Source organism: Armigeres subalbatus, chromosome 3 (genome assembly GCF_024139115.2).
Source record: "Armigeres subalbatus isolate Guangzhou_Male chromosome 3, GZ_Asu_2, whole genome shotgun sequence".
NCBI classification, from domain to species: Eukaryota; Metazoa; Arthropoda; class Insecta; order Diptera; family Culicidae; genus Armigeres; species Armigeres subalbatus.
The window spans coordinates 6,734,157-6,756,481 of NC_085141.1; the positions used below are offsets into that span (position 1 = coordinate 6,734,157).

General features: G+C 41.5%; 1 protein-coding gene and 1 long non-coding RNA gene across 2 annotated transcripts in view; one reads left to right on the forward strand and one right to left on the reverse strand.

Moving 5' to 3' along the window:
* LOC134220720 (uncharacterized protein CG43867-like) overlaps positions 1-22,325 on the forward strand; it is an 840,013-nt gene that overhangs the window by 129,897 nt on the left and 687,791 nt on the right.
* Positions 17,999-18,859, reverse strand: LOC134223843 (uncharacterized). Its single transcript, XR_009982748.1, has 3 exons — positions 18,548-18,859; positions 18,420-18,484; positions 17,999-18,347 (listed from the first exon to the last, which is right to left on the reverse strand). It is a non-coding gene; the product is annotated as an uncharacterized LOC134223843 (long non-coding RNA).

Below are 22,325 nucleotides of genomic sequence, written 5' to 3' on the forward strand. Positions count from 1 at the left end.
CTTGACACTGCTTGCATAAAAATTCTTTGATTGTGTATCTGCGATCACTGGCAGAGGTAAACCTACGTTGGGGCACATTTGTTTTCACTGAAAATTATTTATTTACGCCAACGTTGTTCTGCAAAAATAACAAGTATTCCGCCAACTTGATGATTATTTCTTTTCAGAATTGTTTCGGAAATTTCTTTCAAAATTCCCTTCAGCTTCTGGTTCAGAAATTCCTTTAGTAAAATAATACAAAATACTTTAATTATATCCGAAATTTTGTTGGAAGAATACTTCCGGAACTTTCCTGTACTGAAGAATTGAATTGTCAAGGGAATGCGAAAGTATTTCTGAAGTAACTCCCGAAGAAATTCCAGATGGAATATCGGAAAGAACTTATGAAGGCATTTCCAACAATATGTTTGAAGGAATTTTCGAAAGAATTTTAAACGGAATGGTCGAAGACTTCCTGAAGAGATATACGAAGAATTTCCTAAAGAAATAAAAAAATACTTGAAGGAATTTTTAATGGAATACATATCTAAAGGAATTCTCGGAGGAATTCCTAAAAGAATTTTCAAATTAATTCCCAAAGGAATTCGTAAAAATACCGCAAGAATTTTTTTTAAATTCCGTAGGAATTTCTTAATGGAAAGAGAAAAAAAGAGAAAAAAGGGAAAGTTGTGGAAGATGTGCTCTAGAATATTGTGAAGGAATTCTTGAAGGTTTTTTTTTATAAATTCCTGAAATAATTTCTAAAGAAATTCCTTAAGGTATTTCTAAAAAAAATCTCATTTAAATCTCCGTGGAGTTTCCTAAGGAACTCCTAAAAAACCAAAGAAATTTCTACAGGAATTTTTATAACCCTAAGAAATTCTTCAAAGAAAATCCATAAGGAATTTCGGAACAAATTCCGAAGAAATTTCCGTAGCAGTTTCTAAATAAATGATTTGAAGAATTTCCGAAGGAATTCCAGGAGAAAATTTTGTATTCCGAAGGAATTCGTGATGTAAATTATGAAGTAAGTCTTAAAATTCCTTCTTTCAATTTTCGAAGGCAAATTCGGAGGAATTTGAAATAATATGTTTGGATTTATTTTCGAAGAAGTTATTCCCGAAGGATTTTTCGAATGATTTCGAATGAAAAAGTATTCCTAAAGAAATTGCTGAAAGAATTTTCGCAGGAATTTCCGGGAGTTCCTAAGGTTTCCGTACGGAAATTTCCGAAAGAATTCGTTGTGGTGGTTTTTAACTGATTTCTTAAGAAAATTCCGAAAAAAATCCCGAATGAATTTTGGGAGGAATAACTGGTTTAATTTGACACGTAATAACTGTAATGGTGTAAAGTGTCCTAAATAAATAAAAAAGCGGAAATTTCAGATGGAATTCTTGGAAAATTTCCAGAAAGATTTCTCGAAAGAGTTCCTGGAGGAATATCCGAAGGAATTCCTAGAGAATCAAAGAATTTATTTAAAAAATCCAATAGGTAGGGATTTCTTCAAGAATTATATTTGAAAAATCGTTCTAAAGTCCTTGAGGAGCTCGTACAAAAATGCCGTCGAGAGCTCCTTCGGAAATTCCTTTACGAATTTCTTTTAAAATACCTTAAAAAATCTCATTGGAATTTCCTTTGAATATTTTTCAAGCATTGATTGGGATATTTCTCCTGCATTTTATTAAAAATTCCTACAGGAATTCCTCCACAAAATCTTCCAGTTATTCTTTATGGAACTCTTCTGAAATATTTCTTTTCTTAATTAAAAAAATCCGGTAGCTTGGATCTACAATATTAATAGAAGAGGAGGTTCGGTTGTGGGCACCGTTCGGTTATGGGCACCCCTATGTATCTTTTGACAGATAAAAGATGCTGTCATTCTGACAACCGTCATTTGTTTGCTATAATAGCATGATGTTTTGTGCTCAATATCAAACCGGATGGGCATCTCTACTTTGAACTAGAAACAAATAAATTTTTCGTACAAGAAAAACAACACGAAAGTTTTTTTTGGCCTTTTTCAAAGTGTCATAAATTAAAGGATTTAATTCAAAAAGTGAGTTCTAATGCGTATTTACACAGTAAATTTAATCTATTTTGAGGCCCAATGTCGATTGCCATCAAAATTTTCTTCTCGTTCCAAAAAGGCTGCGAAATTCGGTTGTGGGCACCTTTATTGGTTCGGTTATGGGCACCCTCATTTTATTGATAAATCATTCAATATCGTTTTACTTGTCCCTTAACTTATTTTTAATAACGTTTTAAGGCAGTTTTTATAATTAGTTTGACATAATTGTTCGAAATAATGAGTTTATTTTTTTTTTCTTTGGGCATGTCTAGTTATTATACACACACTTTTTGGAACAAAGCGTTGACCGATTTGCTTGCAACAAGTTGCATTCGACGAGGAATGCTTTCCCATTTTTTCCTATTGAAAATTGGTCAGATCGGACTATGGGATCAAAATTTATGGCCAAAATATTATTTTTTGAAATGAACGAGAAAGGCACTATTGCCGCTAGGGTGGTTAATCAGGATTTTTTGACTGTGATGCATACCAATAAAACGTAAATCAATGAAAAATTAAAACCCATTTACATAAAGTGCTATTTTAGACCTTTCTTATGTGATTTTTTCAACATCCTCCTTAATGCACCGTGAATTGATTTGAGTTTTTTAGCGTCTCCTGGCTTTTAGAATGAATAAACTATTCCTTGTCTTTAAATCTGGGTGGTTTTTATTCATGCTTCTTTATTTTTAGCTAAGTTTTCAAGGGTGCCCACAACCGAACCACGAAATGAAAATGTCCAAAAATGTCAAATTTTCTAAATTGTCAATATTTTTTTTCTAAATCGATGAAATCATATTAATTTCTTTGCTAGTAGTAAGGTTATAAGTTTAGCTTTCGATTGCTATGCAAATGTCGACATAAGATCAACCAGGGCCAAAGTTATGGACCAAACACAAAAGGGTGCCCTCAACCGAACCTCCTCCCCTACCTTACTCGACATTGGTTGACTACCAACCCGATATCAGACTTCGAGAGAACTTTTGCTAAATATTGACTAGACATTTGTCCGACATGGAACATGCTTAAAACCTCGATTAACTCAATATTTTCCAATACCTCGGGAGAATTCTGGGGATCGTGTGAGCTGAGAAAAACGTAACAATAATTTGTTTAGGTGATAATTGATAAAATCAGAATCTAGCAGATAATAAGATCCCTACATGAATGATCATGACAATTTACTAAACTATTTTGGAATAATTAGCCAAATTAAAATTTTGTTTCAAGCTGTACATTATATCGGAGGAAAATGTGTGCTATATCGAGTTTACCTGTACTGGTATCCCATATAAAGTATTCCGCATGATTTTTGTTTTACAAGACTTTCTCGTTTTAACTAGTATTCCAATAAGAAAATTATGATGAGCTTATAGTGGAATGCCTTCACTTGTCTTAAGACGAATTCGTACTATCCCATTTTATTCCACCACTTGATTGTACCTTCGACCGATACGTATTTCGACCTCAGCGGGTTTGGTAGTCATATGGCTACTGCTTCTGCCTCATACGCAGGAGGTCGTGGGTTCAATCCCAGGTCCGTTCCATTCTCTTACTTTGTATTTTCTATATTTCTATTGTTCTAGCAATCGCTAGAACTGGAAATGGACTTCCATACCGCTTCCATTACTATTATTCCTATACCTTCAACTTGAGTATTCTAACAATAATCTGCTAGAATTGGAAATGAACTATAGAGCTCGTTTTCTACATCCAATTCCATTCCATCAGTTGCTTTCTCCTATCTATCACATTGGCAGCTCGTTAACCAAGACGGATCTCTGCCTCTCGAACCTAACCCAAAAATTCCAACAAATTCCGCATGAACTCGTGGCAAGTGCAGAGGTATATTCGGCTTGCAGTGGGCGAGTGATTGCATCATCATTTCCTCCCCCTTCCCTACATTGACTTGCATTCTGACGTGGCAGGCGCCAGTATGACCTAACAAATGAGATCACCAGTACTTGTACATTGAAGATGCGTGCTAGTCCCAAGCAAACATCTGTTGGTTCCCTGTGCAAGAACAGCTGATCTGGTCATAATGGAGTAGCAACTACGAGCAGTCAATCAAGCTCAAGCTCAACAGTAAGGCCGTCTTCAGTGTCTAGTCGAGTCAAGTACGAGATACTGGGGACGCCTTACTGTTGAGGTCGAAATACGTATCTGTTAATCAACTGGTGGAGTCAAATGGGATAGTACGAACTCGTCTTATGACAAGTGAAGTATTGCAAATCAGCCGGGTAGCCTAATATTAAACTGTTATGAGCATGTGTTTTGTTACCGATATAGAAATCATTAGGAACATAAATTTACAAATTCGCGAATTGGAAACACTTTTATTGTGCTAAGAAGAGTCTACATGGATTCTGAAAAGGACATCAGAAAAGCAATTAAAAAAAAACAACACTTTTCCAGACTTTGCTAAACTGATCTCAAAATTATCTAAAATTTAAAAATTCATTCCTCTTTCGATCCCTCTTGCATAGTAGGCCGGTCGTCATTTCTTCAGTTCGCAAAACATTGGACAGGACATCGCCCAGGGCTGGCGTTAACGAACTTTCATCAACCTTTATCGGACTTTCAACAACTTCACCGAAGAGTTCCCAACAAACAATTTAATCCGAAAAAGCAAGTAATTTTTTGACTGTATAAGCACTCCATCAATATTCAAAGTTTGTTGAATTGGAGATCTCGGCTGTCCGTCAATATCAAAGTATCGAAAATAAAAACGTCTAGGAAGGATCCTTTCCATTTTAAAAATTATCGTCGTCCCATAAACCTTCTATCAGAGTTATTCAAGCTGTTTGAAAAGGTTAATATTCGTCACTACTGGACATCACAAAATATTGCTGTATGTTCTAACTGATTCGAGTTACCAACATCCTCAAATGTTGATCAAATTCTTAAACAAACGACGTCTCAAAAAAGTTGAAGGTCGAGCAATGAAAATGTTAATCCTTTGTTAAAGTAAAAGAGTTGAATAAACACAATATATTTAAAGTAGAACATGTGACAAGTCTTAATCCAACGCGTGAAAAAAATTGACTTCAAATCCGTCACATGCAGATCTGCATAAACAAATCATTTAATGAACGTCGATGATTAGTGTCCACTTGTTCTACCCCCATTCTCAGCAACGCAAGACTGCACGAACAACTCTAATGCAATTGCTTTAATATGATTTTTGCAGCCTTGTCATAATAATGGCCACCATAACAATCATCGTTAGTGTATGTAAATCGAGCTGCGAAGCTCTGGCTCTGAATCCAGTTTCTTCCGAATGCGGTGGAGATTGCGATAATTGTTATTACGAGTTGGAGATAAATAATAGTTATTAATGCTCGTCCGACATCATAAATTCAAATGAGCGGTTGGAGAGCTTTCCTCCGGCTGCAATCTGGACTGGGAGGGAGATAACCTCTCCGTTCCGGTTCCCCAGTTCATTATACTGGTTCTATCTCTATTTGAAATTGCTTGAACGCAGGACCATAAAGCGGGTTGAAACAGTGCGGCCGTCCCTGCGGCGATTATCGACATAGTTGCATGAGATGGGTGTAATAACTAGCGGCAATTGGCGGGGAGCACTTGGGGTTGAACACGAGCAATTCATTGCTGACAGCCCGACTGGATGAATATTTACTGGCGGCAACATCAATTGTAATAAATTGGACCAGTTGTAATTGCGATCGCTATTGCACAATCGTTGCGTGTTTTCGCACAAAAGGACACACCTGAAATAGAGGTAGGGGAAGAACGGTTTGGTTAGTTTCTATGTTTCAATTAAATTCAGTCAAAATAGTCATATACGTTCGTCGGCCCTATTTAAAGTTCGATTCAATAGTCCGTAGTAAGATTTTGACAACAAACATCCAACATCCATAAATTACCGAACGCTTAGAGGGGGAGGGAGATTGAGTGAAGTGTGACATACAACATTTTTACATGCTTCATACAAAAAGCGTGACATGGGGGGGAATTTAGTGTTTGAAATGATCGATTTTTGCGTTACGTAATTTATTAATCTTCCCTAATGAACATTGTACACATCATATCAACATACTTTTAGAAAAAAATGCAATAATATCATAAACGTAAAACTTGATATTTTTGGGCTTAGTGACAGGCTTGTGGTTGCATTGAAGAGTGTAATAAATTCAATTTGAAGTGTTACGGAAAGTGGGTCTCCAGTTAGCCTTGCGAAGAAAGCTTGCCAAGTTGCCAATTTGGAGATGGAGAGTTCGATTCTCGGTCTGATTTAGGACGTTTTCGGGTGGAGAAACATTCCAATTATTCCCAAAGTTCATCATCGTCGACACTTTTTCACCCCTATCTGTGTGTTCTAGTCATGCTTCAACAACTTTATTGAATATCCAATAGACTATCGCTGAATTGCAGCGTTCTAAGTAAATTTTAATTCGTATGTGATGTAGCAGGTTCAATTCCAGCTTTGGCCGATTAGAAATTGGGCATCCCAAGCGTCATTTGATGCAAAGAACCATTCGGAGCGAGTCAGAAATTCGCTCAAGGTAGATGTACGTGGGCCAATCTTGCAGATACAAATTCTTGTGTTCTTCCGGGGGATAGAGAGTAAAGAGCCCCGCACAATGGATATGTTTGCGTACGTTTCGACAGTTGTCCATTGTGCGGCGCTTTTGAGAGCCCTTATGCGTTCCGCTTCCAACTTTCAAAATCGCCAGTTCCAGCGCGCAATTTTTGAACTTGTTCACAGTGGATTTTGAACATGAGAGCACGAAATTTCTTCCGCCTCCATCCAATGTAAATAAATACTAAGGTATGGAAATCCATATATTGTGTGCGTGCCTTTCGTGTACGGCGAAAAAGCTTTCACTACTACATTCGAACGAGCTCCCATAAGAAGCCGTGCAAATATGTACGTCACCATTTGCTGTTTACATTTTCCATCATCCACTAATACATTTGCATTTGGTCTTCTTCCTCACCTTCTATCTATTCTCATTGGCCTCCATCTGCTATTACAGCCGTTCGATAACTGCAAAATGTTTACTTTTCAGTTAACGAATGCCGTTCGATAACTGCAATGCATTCTAGACGTCAAACGGTTGTCAATCGACGTCAGATGCAATAAAAGTGCATCTAAATGTGCAGCACCATGCAGCTGTCATTGAGTTTGACATCAGTTTGAAGTTTAGCGGTCCGATAACTGCAAAACTGTTGCAACTATCGAATTGCAGTTAAAAAGCATTGCAGTTAAATGACTTGCAGTTATCGAACGTCTACTGTACTTCATTTAAATCTTGACTGAACGTTCTAGAGAATTCCCAAACAATTTACTGTCAAAGAATTTGTGATCGGATCACTAGAAGTGCTGTTAGAAAGAGCCGTGCGTTCAGATTTTATGTGAATCGAGTTTTATAGTTTAGTTATGAAGCAAGTTCTCGTTATTGATTAAAAACCAACCCTTTAACGGTTGATTATGAATAACTTTACTTTCCATCTAACCAAATTTTCAACATAGTTATAAAATCCGGTCAGTATGAAATCCAAACATTCACTTTAGTATCCGGTTACACCGGATTCAACTCGGAAAATCCCATTCGCGATGACAGATGAAACGCCGGTAAAGTTGTCTTCTCAGTTGCGGCTGAAAATAAACTTTCATCACGGCGGCAACAACACAGTGTTCTGGACTGAACCCTCCCCCGGGAGTACGACGAACTGATGTCGGTGTCGACAGCAAGTGGAGTCTGGCTTCGTTTTGCAGTAGGCAGGCAGCGAAATCCGGCACAATCCGATAATGTCAATGGAAAACACAGTAGGCGACGACCAGAATGCCATTCTCGGCTCCCTGGCAACTAGCCTACGCGGACGGGGTAGGCCGAGGGGCCGGAAATCAACACAAACAGACGGAGTGTAAAACCGAACCACAAACCACGGGTTTGGCAAAGACAGGGCGGGAATGAGCTGAAATAGAGTCCTCTATTCGCAATATATAGAAACATCAAATCAACGTTTCTCGCCAAATGCCTGAATGTAGTGAAGGGCATATAGGGGGACCGGAAATAGATAGACACTACGAAGCGGAAACCTACAGCGGCTTCATGTCTGCATTGAATCGAGTGCTGGTGCAGTTGGAAATAGTTTCATTTTTTGCGGGGAACGTCGGAGAATAAAAAGCTCGCCAAAGAGGATTAAAAGTGGAGCGCACTCTTTTTTTCGGTTCCCGCTCTAGTACTCCCTTTCAACTAAGGCGGCAGTTCGAGTAGGCTGCGGCAGTTTCCTACACTACTGGCCCAAAAGCCGGATTTTCAGCATGGGTGAAACTTTGTTGGAGAATAAAAAGCGAAAGCGCAGTGGAAGCTTTCCTGCAAGCCGGAGCAAGAAAAAGGGTAAGGAGAGTTCGGTGAAATTTATTACTGCACCAAAATTCTATGACCGTATAGAATTAAATTTCTCAATTTGAATTTATTTGCCTTTTTCCTGAGGTTAACTTGAGCGGGTTCCCCTTCGGTTGAAGCCTATTTTCCGGTGGTGAGACCAGGCGATAAAGACACTTTGTTTTGTCGAGTGGTTTTTAAATTACAAAAGTTTAATGACTTGGTGCATCTCAGAAACAATGGACTTAATGAGACCTAATGGACAATAAGTTCATTATGCTTCCCCACAAAGGCGCAAATTTTCTTATATCCGCCTCCACTCCATAAGCTATTCAGATCAATCTTCTAACTGCATGAAATATCCCGGTCATTGACGCGTTCGATACGAAAAAAATTCTACTATCCACAGAATAGGCCATACCTTTGCTAAACGCTGGGCTCGCTTCCTGAAAGCAACTGACCGGTTGGTCGGCCGTCATCGTTAGGACTGTTGGAAACCAACGCCTACCGCCCCATCAAACTATGCAAAAACAAATATTCGCTGAGCCGTGTGCCGGCTCTCCGTTCCACGCAACCAGCAGGCGAGTGTGTTGATTTGATGCATTAGAAGTCGGCACTGATTTCCATGCGAGATAACAAAGCGCTGTCAAAAAAAATGCCTACTGTGTTGCAGTAACTGCAGTTTCACGATAAAAAGTGCAGAAAGCATTCCTTCGTTAAGGTTTCTAGTTACCGTTGCAGTTTTTGAATCAGCGTAGGGTGGATCAAATACGTACTGGAAGTAAAAAAACATTTTAGGTGTCTTTTTAAGTTATAAAATCATGGACATAAATGACAATTATTTCCATTATTTTCATTTTTATATCTTGATATCCACCAGAAAAGCGAACATATAGATTTCATCAAAGTCTTGTGATAAAAAACCAACCTCTATGGTTGGCTGTACACGAACTGAGAAGGAGAATACGAAGATACTACATAATTTGTGGCCGAATCTAATAGATCATCCAAACAACCGCGACTTTTTCGGTTCCCCAAAAGTGACATGTCTTCAGCTTCGTAACGCTTCACGGCAAGGGAGATTTCCAAATCAACTATAGATAAAAAATGAAAAAAAAAAAACTAAAATTCTAATCGTTTGGTAGGGAAAAATTGGAAGCCGGTTAAAATTGAATAACTTATTAACTACTAAAATTTATCATTTTTTCATAATGCGCTCATTTTTCAAACTTGTGAAGTGTATCCCTGCATTCCTATTGAAAACAAACAAGTATTTTACTAAAATATGTTTCAATATTCAACTTCAATATAATTCCTAAACGAATATTTCTGTTCAATATCATTCATGAAGATCGAAATACATCGCAAAGGGACAATAATAACAGGAAGAGAGACACCCTCACCTCGCCTCAAATACCAGTACCGGCGACACGTAAACTTCATCATCCAGTCTATCGAAGTCCAACTGTTGACTGCATGACTGAACTGAATGCAAAGTGAGACATTGCGACGCTATCCGGATGAACGAACTGCGGAGGGACAACACACCCACCGGCCACCGCCGCACCGGTGCATATTACAACATCGTGCGCCTTCACTTCACATTATCTTCGTCTCACGTCTCATGCAATCACTTCGCGACTCACGCGAATGTACCTTCATGAATCGTAAGACTCGTCTCGTGCAGCGTAGGAGACGAAAAGCACAGTAGTTTACGAGTCTTCTTCAATTGATTCGTTCGCATGGCATCCGTCTCCGTGGTAGAACCTTTGGTTGGACCGGGATTCCGGACACCTGTTAAAAGCATAAAATATTATTATTTTATTTTGAATTTTGAATTGCACCTTTCGTAACTTTATATTGAAAAGCAAAAGTAAAACTGTGTGAGTGCACCTTGCGTTTGGCTTAGCTCCCCCATTCACGAGCGGTGCATCAGTTGGTTTAAATTAAATTCAATGAAACGCTCGTCATTCATGAAAAGGGAGAGAGATGAAGAGGCGTTTTTTTACATTCGTTGATTCCTCTTGTCCTCTCGAGAGCTTCATGAAAATGCCAAAACAGTGTGTTGTGTTGCGTTCACACTCACAATCGGTTAACGTGATAGCGGTAGGGACTAAGTGGGTACGCGAGGTGCGAATCACGTTTTGTTTCATTGAACGGCTAAAAACTCTCTGTGGGGCGGGAGTGGGCAGCAACAGCGCGGATCGTTGGATGTTTTGCTGAATTATAATTTGGAAAGCATGGTTAGCTTCCCCTGCTTTCTTACATCAACGACTGTCGCACAGTGGAGGATCTCTGAGCGAAAAACGGTCTGAACACGGGCGTAACAAAGTATTCACCAACCTTCAACCTTCACTTTTAACATATTCGTCCGCATTGTCTCCGGGCTTCTTCTTTCTTCCCCTGCTGACTGGTACTCCTCCACTGCTAAAGTAACACACACCATACACAGGGAATGGTAATACGGACAAATGAATTGAAAAAAAAACTGGACCTTTTCCGCTTTTTTTTCCCGAAATCATCTATGGTCAGACCACTGTGCGCAGTTTCAAATCATCAGCGGGGAATAAAAAAGGGTTCCTCCCACATCGAACAGGTGGACGGAGAATACGCAGCTAGAACACATCGAACACCGGATGTGCTTCGTTTTGTAAGAAAACTAAATTGATGATAAATTTAACAGAATTAAAGGTGAAAATAATGAAGGCTACGTGATTTGAAAATGCAATCGAACGCCAGTATCGCGTTTGTTTGGATTGCGTGGCCGGCCAGTTTAACCGAGCTTTGCTTCGGGTAGGTTTCGTAAATACTCCGCGGAACAGGTGTAGACACGTGCTTTGAATGCAGGCTTAGTGCTTCCCCGTGTTGCCAAGTGAATGTGTACGGGAGCGAATCAGATTCGAAGGATTTCCTCAACGTTCGTTTCCAAATCTGCCATGTTGATAGATCCTAAATAGAAATAGCTCGGAAGCCTTACACGACATCATATCGCATCGTGCCAGTTCCCGGGAATCCAAACCTCACCCATTCGATCCACGTCGCGGAAGATAAACGACCAGAAATTAGTTCTGCCGAAAACCGCACCGAGCAACAACCGGCCAACTTCGGGAATCGGGATCGTTTGCGACGTCTGTCGTTAAGATTAATTGCCCTTGGAGTTGTTCCTTTGCGTCGATACGTCACGGTAATAAGACTAAACCTACCTCCCGCAAATCACTGATGGATCGTGGATAAAGTTTTTCTTCCGCAAAGCCTCGAGGACAAGTTGTTCCACTCCGATATTGCCACCTACCTACACTTTGGGGCGATTCTTTTGTGCCTCATCAGGCGTGGTGGAAATAAATTTGGATAAGATTAATTATCCCACAGAATTGAACGAGCAGAAAACGCGTCCGCCTCCGTGGGCCCGGGTTGTTGGGACGACAAGTTTCGAAGGAGTTCGGCAAAATGTAATTTTCAAACTGCCGTAACTGGAGAAGTTGGAAGCGGCGGCCTTAACCGTCGTAAATATTTGATTAAAAGGGAAAAACTTTTCCCGCTGCCGCCGTGTCGATTCGGAATGGTTCTGATCTAGTGGCCTAGGGCAAGGCACTCGTCAAAACAAGGCGTTTTGCTTTTGGGTGCAAACCGAGAGGACGCACCATATGTGAACGTGCGAGTGCCTTCTTTGTTTGATGATATTTTCGAATGTTATTAAATTTATAATTGCATTTGTTTGCTGGGTTTTGTTTCAGCAGCAGTTGGTTTGAATGCCCGTTTGTACTGTAATGGCAAAACGGTTTAAATGTTCTCCTGATGGTGAAACGTGAGGCATTCTACAAAAAAAATCTTTGCTAACCCTGGCGCTTCCTATGAAGAAATTCTCATAATTATAGAAAGTGTGGTTTTTGAGGTTTCACTGCACAAATTGAGAAAAAAAACTCAAAGGTGCAGCCCAATCGGGTTGTATGCAAAAGTGACATAGGACTACGTAGCTATACGAAAAGCGAAAAGGATGGTATTTGTCATTACAGTTTGTGCAAACTGTTCGGAGGCAAACCGGAGGCCACCCTCAGCATGGTCTTGCTTTATAGCCGCGCGTTTTACCACACGGCTAAGGAGGGCCCCAAAACGATATCTAATGCAAAAATAAACGTGATTTGATGTAAATGCAACTGTCATGTAAATTTAAATCTATATTTATTTAAATTTCAATTAAATCTGCTTTATTTTTACACGATCGTGTAATTTTTAATTGATTTAGATTCAAAATAACAGCGCGTCCGTTAATTTTTGCGTTTATTTTCATGCTTCAAGAAAAGGTATTGATCGTTTGGAAAACTCTTCACTCAGACAAACGGACTCTTCGGCTTAAGTTTTTGATTTTTTCCTTTTAAACAATGACGATCCTGAACATCCTTAATTTTCAATAATGCGCCTTATCAAACACTAAAGCACCAAAACGAAATTTTCCACTAAGGTGGCATCTGCACTTACATAGTGGGAGGGCTGTTGAAAGACCCAGACAAATTGCTTACGTAATTAGTAAAAGGCCCCCACGATACTTTGATTTTGTTTCCGCTGATCATTTTAAATGAAACCGATTTTTTTTTCAGGGTTATCATTTTATAAAAAAGAAGGATGGTCCGGGATGAATTTTCTTCAAAGTGCAAATCTTAATCATTTGGAGATGACAGAAAGTTGCCCTTCGGTAGCAGAATCACAAGCGCGCATCTGGTGAAGATGATGCAATAAATTTGTTAGAATAGATGGATGCTGATACTGGGACTGCTCTCTGCGGAATCCCGATCAATACTAGTCGCGCACGCCGAAAAGCAGCTTTCTTGTATCCTATAAAGCTCATTGACCCCGCCCCTTTGTGATTTGCTACAGGTGCACATATGCTGTGCACTTATAACGAGTAACGAAGGGGCGGGGCTAATGGGATTAATTCATTAAAAACAAGAAAGCTGCTTGCCGGAGCGCGCGAGCCATCTTATCGTCATCCAGCCAATTCCAGTTTGATTGAGCTACGTGATCGGACACGTTTTTCGCTCGTGCTTTGGTAAGTTTTTATTCGATTTCGGCGTATTGTAGTGTACCGCTCATTGTCGCGTGCGGTTTTCGGCCCCGGTATGGGTGATACGGCGACCACCTCGGTCGCAAACAGAGCGCCTCGAAGCGCACCGCGAGTGACGATGAGAGTGCGGAAAGCAATAAAGCAAAGAAGCTGCTATCAAATAACGTATACTATGATCTAAAGGATGATCGCTGGCGAAGAAGAAGAACCGGAAGAAGACAATTGCTCAGCAGCAACACAACCAGCCTCCCGACCGTAACGGTCCCCGTCCAATCTTCGTGAAAAGAGACACGCCGAACCTGTTGCCAGCTATTCGAGACATGATCTACTTTTCGGCTGTCCTCAGGGGAGGTGAAACTCATGGTCGCCAACAAGGCCTCATTCGATTTCGTGATAGTACTACGCGGTCTCGAAGATGTGAAGGAGCAAGAGCTCGTCGAGGAGTTGAAGCGTTGCGGACTGTAACCAGTAGCTGTTCACAAAATCGCGCGCCATGATAAAAGCCACCGGTACCGTTACCAATTATACTCCGTCCATCTCGAGGATGGAAGGCGATTAAGGTGGTTAACAGTACCATAATCGAGTGGACAAGGCCGTGAATCGCGACGTCACGAAGTGCATTTACTGTTTTCAGTTCGATCACTGTACCCGTAAGGACGAAATATCGTGCCACAACGAAAAATTGTCCCAAGCGCGCCGAGTTCGTGAAGATCCAGAAGAGAGCGTCCACCAAAAACCAGCCTATAAGACGAGCAGATCCACCCTCGGCACTGAACGAGATTAACTTTCCGGTCATTACGCTTCTCCGCCGACCGATCTCAGTCTTTCCGCCGCTGCAACCACATAAACGACTGGCTGCTGCCGCCGCATCGGTACACACCAAAAAATTATTAATGTTACAGGTGACGTGATTGAAAAAACTGACACAATAACGCAAGACGTAATATGAATTGAGATGTATCTTTCAGTCAATTTGGATGCACACGAAAGTTTCAGTCCAATCGCCACAGTTTCAATGAAAAACAAACTGAAATTTACATCCATCGAACCTAATGCAACGTACACACCAGTCAAGCAGTTTGACGAACATTGACTCCATCCCCAAGAAAACGCTTCGGTTGCTGCTTTGTTTGAACGTTTGTGAAGTTGTTCGAACAACAATTTGACAGTTGGCGGCTCGGTTGGAAAAAATTAAAACGGTTTGATTTTGGTTTGAGTTACCGGGGGTGGAGTCAAGGTTCGCCGAACATGTTTAAGCATTTGTAGTGAAGTTGCACAAACCCCCATATATTTTTTGATGGTTGGTGCTCAAGTTGGCGCTTCGGTCGTTCGTGTGTGATATTGTTGGTCGAATAAATTGATTGTTCGTGCCGCTGTTGGTAAAACTTGATGGATGTTTGAATAAACGAGAGGAGGAGTCAATGTTGGTCAAACTGCTTGACCGTGTGTGCGTTCCATAAAGCACAGCAACCGGTGCGATGAACGTATGAAATGACAACACACACACCCAAGCAGCCGACGGGTTGATGCAATGAACATAGCATACGCGGAAGAATGTAGAACTTGTTTCACTTTGATCTCTGCTTCCTCATGAAGCGATGATGGCTGGGTGGTAACGTGAGTGGCGCTCACGCGGCGAACCAATGTTCGATTCCCGTCTGGTACTTTATCATTTTTGTTTCAATAATACAGCCGTGTAAATTTAAAAGTGAACCTAGTTTCACATTTATCATGACACAGTTTCGCATCAATAATGATGCTCGTGGGTGTCGGTCTCGAAGCATCTAAAATTACATGGCTTTTTCGAAGTGTGTACCATCCCCGGCACTTGATACCCAAGTACCATCGGCTCTCATCCAGTGACCCCAGCTTCCTTCTCCTGGATTCCGTCGCCAGGACAATGAGCCCCTTCCGACTGAGGATAACCCACCGCTCTACACATCACACAGCCGATGTTCACACAACTGGCAACGCGACTACGCTTCGACCAGATTTTCACCCTGGGCATATTCTTCATAGAAAATGGCGACTAGGGTGGGTCGGGTTTATTGAGCTGGTTGGTTTTCTCGATGAGAGGGAGATCGACGTGGGTTTCATCATGGAAGCACACCTAAAGCCCGAGGCGAGTGTAGAAATTTCGGACTTCCGTGTGGTGAGACTCGATCGGCCAAACTCCAGGGGAGGAGTGCGTTGAGAACACCATCGATTACGTGCGTCCGGAAACGCCGGAATGTATTAATCGCCAGCTGGGTGCCATCGAAGAGGCAATCTCGGTGGCCAGAGCGAAGAATGTCCGTACTGGGCTGCCTGCAGCCAGAATGGTGGATCTTAGAAATAATTATTTAGTCGATGCAGTCGTTTTGGAAGTTGACAAAAAAATTGAGAACCAAGCCTTAGCCCATTCCACCCTTGATCCCGCTAGACAACAATGGCCCTGCGGATCGCTTGATAACTCTTGCTGAAAAGGCTACTGAGATAGGTCAGCATTTCGTCAGCTCTCATAACCTTGGACAAAACATCCTAAGAAGCTCTTGTCAGTGAGCATGCAAACAACCTTCATCTGATTCCCAACGACTTCTAGGAGGAGTTGAAGATCACAGCTGGCGAATTGTCAGCCTATATAAAATCATCCAAAAATATGAAGATCCCAGGTTTCGACAGGATCTTCAACTTGGAGCCCAAGCATTTGAGTGTCCAGTTTTTCGATCACTTCGCGTTGATCTTCAACCAGTGCCTTCGGCTTAGCTACTTCCCATCGTCCTGGAAGTCAGCAAAAGTGATCCCCATCCGGAAGCCTGGGAAAGACCCTTCCTACCTAAAAGCTATCGTATCATTAGCCTTCTCTCAGCGTTATCTAAGCTTTTTGAAAAGGCAATTCATTATCGGTTACTCGATTTTTCCGATGAAAACAATATAATGCTCAGTTTGGTTTTGAGCGCGGTCAATCAACTGCGCACCAACTGACCCTAGTCACCAACATCCTCAGACGGAACAAATATGTCTCCGAAACCTCTGCCATGGCGTTGCTCGATGTCGAGAAGGCGTTTGCCAATTTCTGGCACGATGGCCTGGTGAATAAACAACTACGCTACAATCTTCCCAGCTACACTTCACGACGATTACCCAAAACTATTTGTCGAAAAGGACACAATCAGCGGAGCGACTTCCGATGCACACGGTATCATTGCAGGCGTCCCCCAGGTTAGTATCCTCGGGCCCCTGTTGTTCAAACCGTTTACCTACGACATGCTAGTACTTCTTGAAGACGGCACTTTGTCACTGTTCACAGATGACACCTCGATCGTCTATGAAGGACGAGTTATCAAAGCCCTTGTGGCTAAGCTCCAACCTGGCCTGGATGTCCTGAAAAGCTATCTCAGATTTGTATCAACGCGGCGAAGACCGAGGTTATCATATTACCCCACTCCAAATCTCCCAAACTTGTTCCGCCTGGGGATTGTAAAATCACCCTCAACGGTATATCCGTAGAATGGTTGTCATCGTTGTCCCTGAGAAATATCCTATACAAGCAAATCATCCTCCCTGTGATCGACATGCCGGTCTGGGAGAGCTGCGCCAAAACCCACCATCCCACAACCCACCCACAAATTCCTGCGGATGATCATGAACATCCCACCCACGACAAGAACATCTAAGGCCCATCGTCTGACTGAGATGAAAACACTCGACGAACGCTTTGAGGTGTCGAAGGAGAAATAAAGGGTCCGTTGCCAAACCTCGGAGCTTATCTTTGACTGACTACACATATCTATGGTTGCTACTCCGTGATTGACCATATAACCCGCCAACCCGTCACGTTCCCCGGTTAAATGGATGGCTTAAGCGCCACTCCGTGAAGGAGACCACCCACCAGTTTAAGGTTTGCCCGGCCTGAGACTATCCAGAGGATAGGGTCAATGTTTCTGAAATCGGGGAGGAAGTGACTGGTTGTGTCAAAACCGTCGTACTTAGCGTGAGCGTATCGACGCCGCAAGACTCTAAATCACGTACGTGCAACTACCAGAACCGCTCCAAAGACAATTAACCGTTCACAATAAGTTTTCATCACTGGCCCAGCTCTCCACAATCAAACGAATAAATCACGCTTTAGAATGAAAAGTTATCACGACTACAAATTGAAATTGATGATTCGTCCGCGAAAAGACATGGGAAGATGACTAACTGTTTGTCTACATTTACGGGAATCTACTTCATCAAGTTCGAGACGAATAGCAGTATGCTGTACGCTATAATTTCTACATTCACACACATCAAGTATAACACGAAGCTTTAATACAGTCAAACAAAGAGCTTTATTACATCTCGTTTATTCCTTTGCCTAGGCCTTTCTTCTTCCCCTTTTTAACATATTGCTACACTATCGCATACTATCTAATCCCCATCAACCTACAGTGTATCGTGCGTGTTGTTTGTGCGTTACCCGTTCATTCACTCGCTGATCATGTACCAATCATTTAACGGAGGCAATTAAGTACTTGAAATTTATTGCCTCATGGTTTACGTGTTTTACGTGGATGGTTGGATGGTGATGAGTCGGCGGCTGAGCACACAGAGCTGCTTACGCACTACTCCGGCCCGATGTCGACGGCTTTACGTGTCGATCGTTGATGACTCTCTCACCTGGCGCGTGGTCTTACGCTTGAACGCGGCACATGCGTCCGTTCGTCGAACAATAGTTCTCGCTGCTGTCGGTTGGACGCTGATGGTTTGATGAGCCTGCCTGTCTAGGGCGCGTAAAAGGAACGTGACGCGGCCCTCTTCCGGCCACGTGTGCCCCGGGATTACCTCGACGCCGACGAGTGGGGTCAAAAGCGGTCTCTAATGGGATGGTGGTGTAACGGCAAATGGCTTCGCTGCCTCGCACCTAATTAAAAGAAACGCACACGCACTTTTGGGTTGGGGACCTAACTAGGTTGCAATTATATCGCACTTTTACCTTTTCTAAACTAGTAACACGCACTGCCGCAACTTAGATCGAACAAATTACTGATTGACGATCAACTAGGGGAACAAAGGGGGAAAAGTTAACACATCATACAAAAAGCTACCATGTCACAAACTAACATTTTAAATTACACCACGACGCGAAACAAATACGGACCACTTTTGCCTCTTCCACTGATCGAATCGAAGTGATCGATTAGAGTTGGAAATTGCCTCAGATTAACTGCGAATCTGTAAAATAATCCCCGGTTGCCGTGATATTACCCGAAGATAATATCACGAACGCTAATTCTCGCAATTGGACATAAAAGATTTAGCGGGCATCGCGACATCTCTTTCTGACGGCTTTCAAACATCCAGTCAAATCCTCTCCGATCTTGGAAGTAGAGTCCAAAGTCGAATAAGGAAGGTCAATGTATTTTGAATGGCGCATTTGCGGGTCGTTGTCCCTCTATTCAAGCTTAATTTGCATAGCGAAATGACGCGCGGTTGGCTTGGGTCTCATGTTTAGCGTGTGTAACTGGTAATGTGAACTCACTTGATTAGCTTGTATGCCAGATGCATTTCGAAGGCGTGAGGTGTGCGATTGTGTGGAGACTAACTTTAGGGATCTTATTCAGCAAAACGAACATTCATGCAATAGTTTCTAACTTATGAAATTCTATTTTAGATTTTCCATGGGATTCAATTAAATAAGAAAACGTACTTGTTACAACCAGAATCAGTGAAATTGCACGAGGTATCAACTGAATGATTAACTGTGTAACCAGTCGTTTAGCGATGTTCACTCTCTTCTCAAGAAACTCCAACCACAAATAATAATTAGGAGGAAAATCCGGTAAAATACGTTGAAAATTTAGCTAGCTAGTTGGGTCAATCGGAAACCATATATTACTAGACTAAAAGTTATTATAATAAATATGGTTTATGAAGAAAATCATGCAATTGAATAAAAATCATGCAAAATTATTTAAAGCTAGATAGAAGGACGACACAACGGTAAAATTAAAATAAACCACAAAACACAAAACAGAATTTGTATCCACAGTCATACAACACGAATCTATGACAAAAGGTCGAAAGACAAAAGGTCGAAAGGACAAAAGGTCAAAAGACAAAAGGTCGAAAAGACAAAAGGTCGAAAGGACAAAAGGTCGAAAAAGACAAAACGTCGAATGGACAAAAGGTCGAAAGGGCACAAAAGGTCGAAAGGAACAAAAAATCGAAAAAAACAAAATGTCTAAAGGGACAAAACATCGATAAAGAACAAGTTGGGTGTATTCATAATTAATTTGTTAAATGCATTTATTTTCAAGCAGAAATAACACACTCATCTCATCAATCAAAGTTGAAGAATGAGCAATTTTCAAAGAAGGAGTAATTACTATAAACCAATATTATGAATATCTAGATAGTTCTATTAGAGATAAAAAAGATTGCTAATTTAAGGAATGAATAAAACTTTTATTACGTGAGACAGAATTGTCCTAAAAAATTGCTCTTTTATTTTCCACTATTTTGAACAATTGAAAAAAAATAATTTAATGAGTGCAAATAATAGATGGAGATCTAAATTTTCTAAATGTTACTTCAATCTGTCTAAATAGTGCACGCCGCAGCCACGCAAGTGCGCCGGTGTACAATCGGTGTACAAATACACCGGTGTATAAAGGCTTCCCCAGGCCTAAGCGATTTTATTGCCGCAACGGCGACAGCTTGTTGCCACGATTCTATCGTTCGGTGGATGCTGGCAATGCTCCATTTACGCTTTCATACCAACGGCGACAGAATCGCAGTTGCCAGGCAATAGAATCGCGTCAAAATTGTCTCATCTCGTGTGTTTGGGGGGAACCCTAATACACGCCCGTGTATTTAATGTGCGGCGTGCGCTATTGTGAGAGAACGAAGTGACATTTTGAAAACTCAAACATCCATCTGTACTCATTGTACTGTATCTATTTAAGTACATTGTATCTGTACTTATTTAATTGTAAAAAATAGTAAAAAAATGTAAAAAATTGTAAAAAATAAAAAAGCAGAGTTGTGCCAATTGTGTAAGGCAACTCTAGTGCGGGATTGCTTCTCCCCGTTTCAGTTTCTTGTCTATTTTGACCTTTTGTGCCTTTTGACCTTTTGATATCATTGATCTTTAATTTCTTTCGGTCTTTTATCCCATTCGACGTTTTGTCCCTTTCGACCTTTTGTCCCATTCGACGTTTTGTCCCTTTCGACCTTTTGTCCTTTTCGACCATTTTTCCCTTCGACCTTTTGTCTTTCGACCTTTTGTCCTTTCGACCTTTTGTCCCTAACCCATACAACATTACACTTCTACAAAACACCCTTTCCGCTGTCGGAGCTTGATAGCTGTTGTATGTGGGCGAAACCGTTTTCCACTGGTCCCGACGAAAAAAGCCTATTCCCCGGTTCCGAGATGGTCTAGCGCTATTTTACTTGGCAGATTCTGAACAACCACGTTAAGAACAACACGTCCACAAAAGTTATCAGGAATTTTTTTTTAAAGTTCACTAAAAGTAGTACCAAGCTAGTGACGATCGTAATTGGACCTCAAATCACCACCATATCTAGTGAGTGTCCCGGAATAACCGGTGAAGAACTCCGGTTCTGTGAAAGGTGAGAGTTCCGGACTCGAACGTGGCGGCGACATCCTTCAAGGACAATTCCGGCCAGGCGGCCGACGCCCTACCAAAACGTGAAAGCGTACTCGGAGCATCCACTTTCGGACGCGAACGCGACGGTAATAACCCTCAAACACCATTCCGACCCGGCGCGCGGTCGACTCCTCAGCATCGTAGCGACGGTACACGAAGTGGCGGACCGCAGGCATCAACAAAGTCATCGAGACGGTATTTTGGCGACGACCTCCGGATAAGGCATCTCGTATGAGCGACTGCGTCTCCGGTGCCACGACTGTCCACGAACGGATCCACAGACACATGCAAGGCGGCGGCGTCATCAGGGCCCTACACTTAAACCATACACTAACTGTGAGTGTTTTGTCAATGGTAGGCCATAGTTAGGGCATTAGGGACGCTAGGGACCATTATCAATGAAAGTCGGCATTACTCCGTATTATTACCGGATTGTCCTCTTGTTCGTTAATTCTCGGTGGAAAGAGCCGACCCTGAGTGGGCTGGGAGTCCTTGTGACTAAGCGGGCCTAACGAACGTAAGTTGGATTATGGCGACCAATAGAAAATAGTTCCTATTTTTGAAGTTAGCGAGGGAGGAAAACGATAGCGATAATCGTTTACGCCGGTGATACTGGTTATTGATTCCAATAGACCGGTAGTGAATAGTCAGCGTAAACCAATTTGTACAAAAATTCGATCGCGATTGGGATTTTTTCAATAATTTACTTCTGGTGAATGTACTTGTGAACGCGTGGTTACAAGGTGGACAAATTCTATATAAACCAATTATCTACAATTTTACCGTAATCGTTGAGCAAATTGCAACAAACATCGCAAACGACGCGAGTGTTTCTTTCTAGGTTATCAAATTTGATGGGAATTGCACTTCGTGATTAGATTAGATTAGGGGAAGTGCACCGGTTTTGGCCAACTTAGTGCCTAATTTGGCCAACCCTAAAAAATACATATTTTCCCAAAATAATCGATCAGTTGAAAGCAGCGTTGAAGCGTGAGGGATATATCTCTTGTTGGAACTAATAAAACCCTTGCGAATTGCTTTATTTTTGGAGTTATTCGCAAAATTGGTCAAATTAGGAACATGGCCAAAACCGGTACAGTTCCCCTATTTATCAGTCATTGTTCCGCGAATTACACTGCACGATGAATCATTTCATTTCCCAATATTTTGGGATGAACGTTGCTCATCTTCTTGATGAGGAGCTCGCGCACGAGTTGCAAATCTGTAAA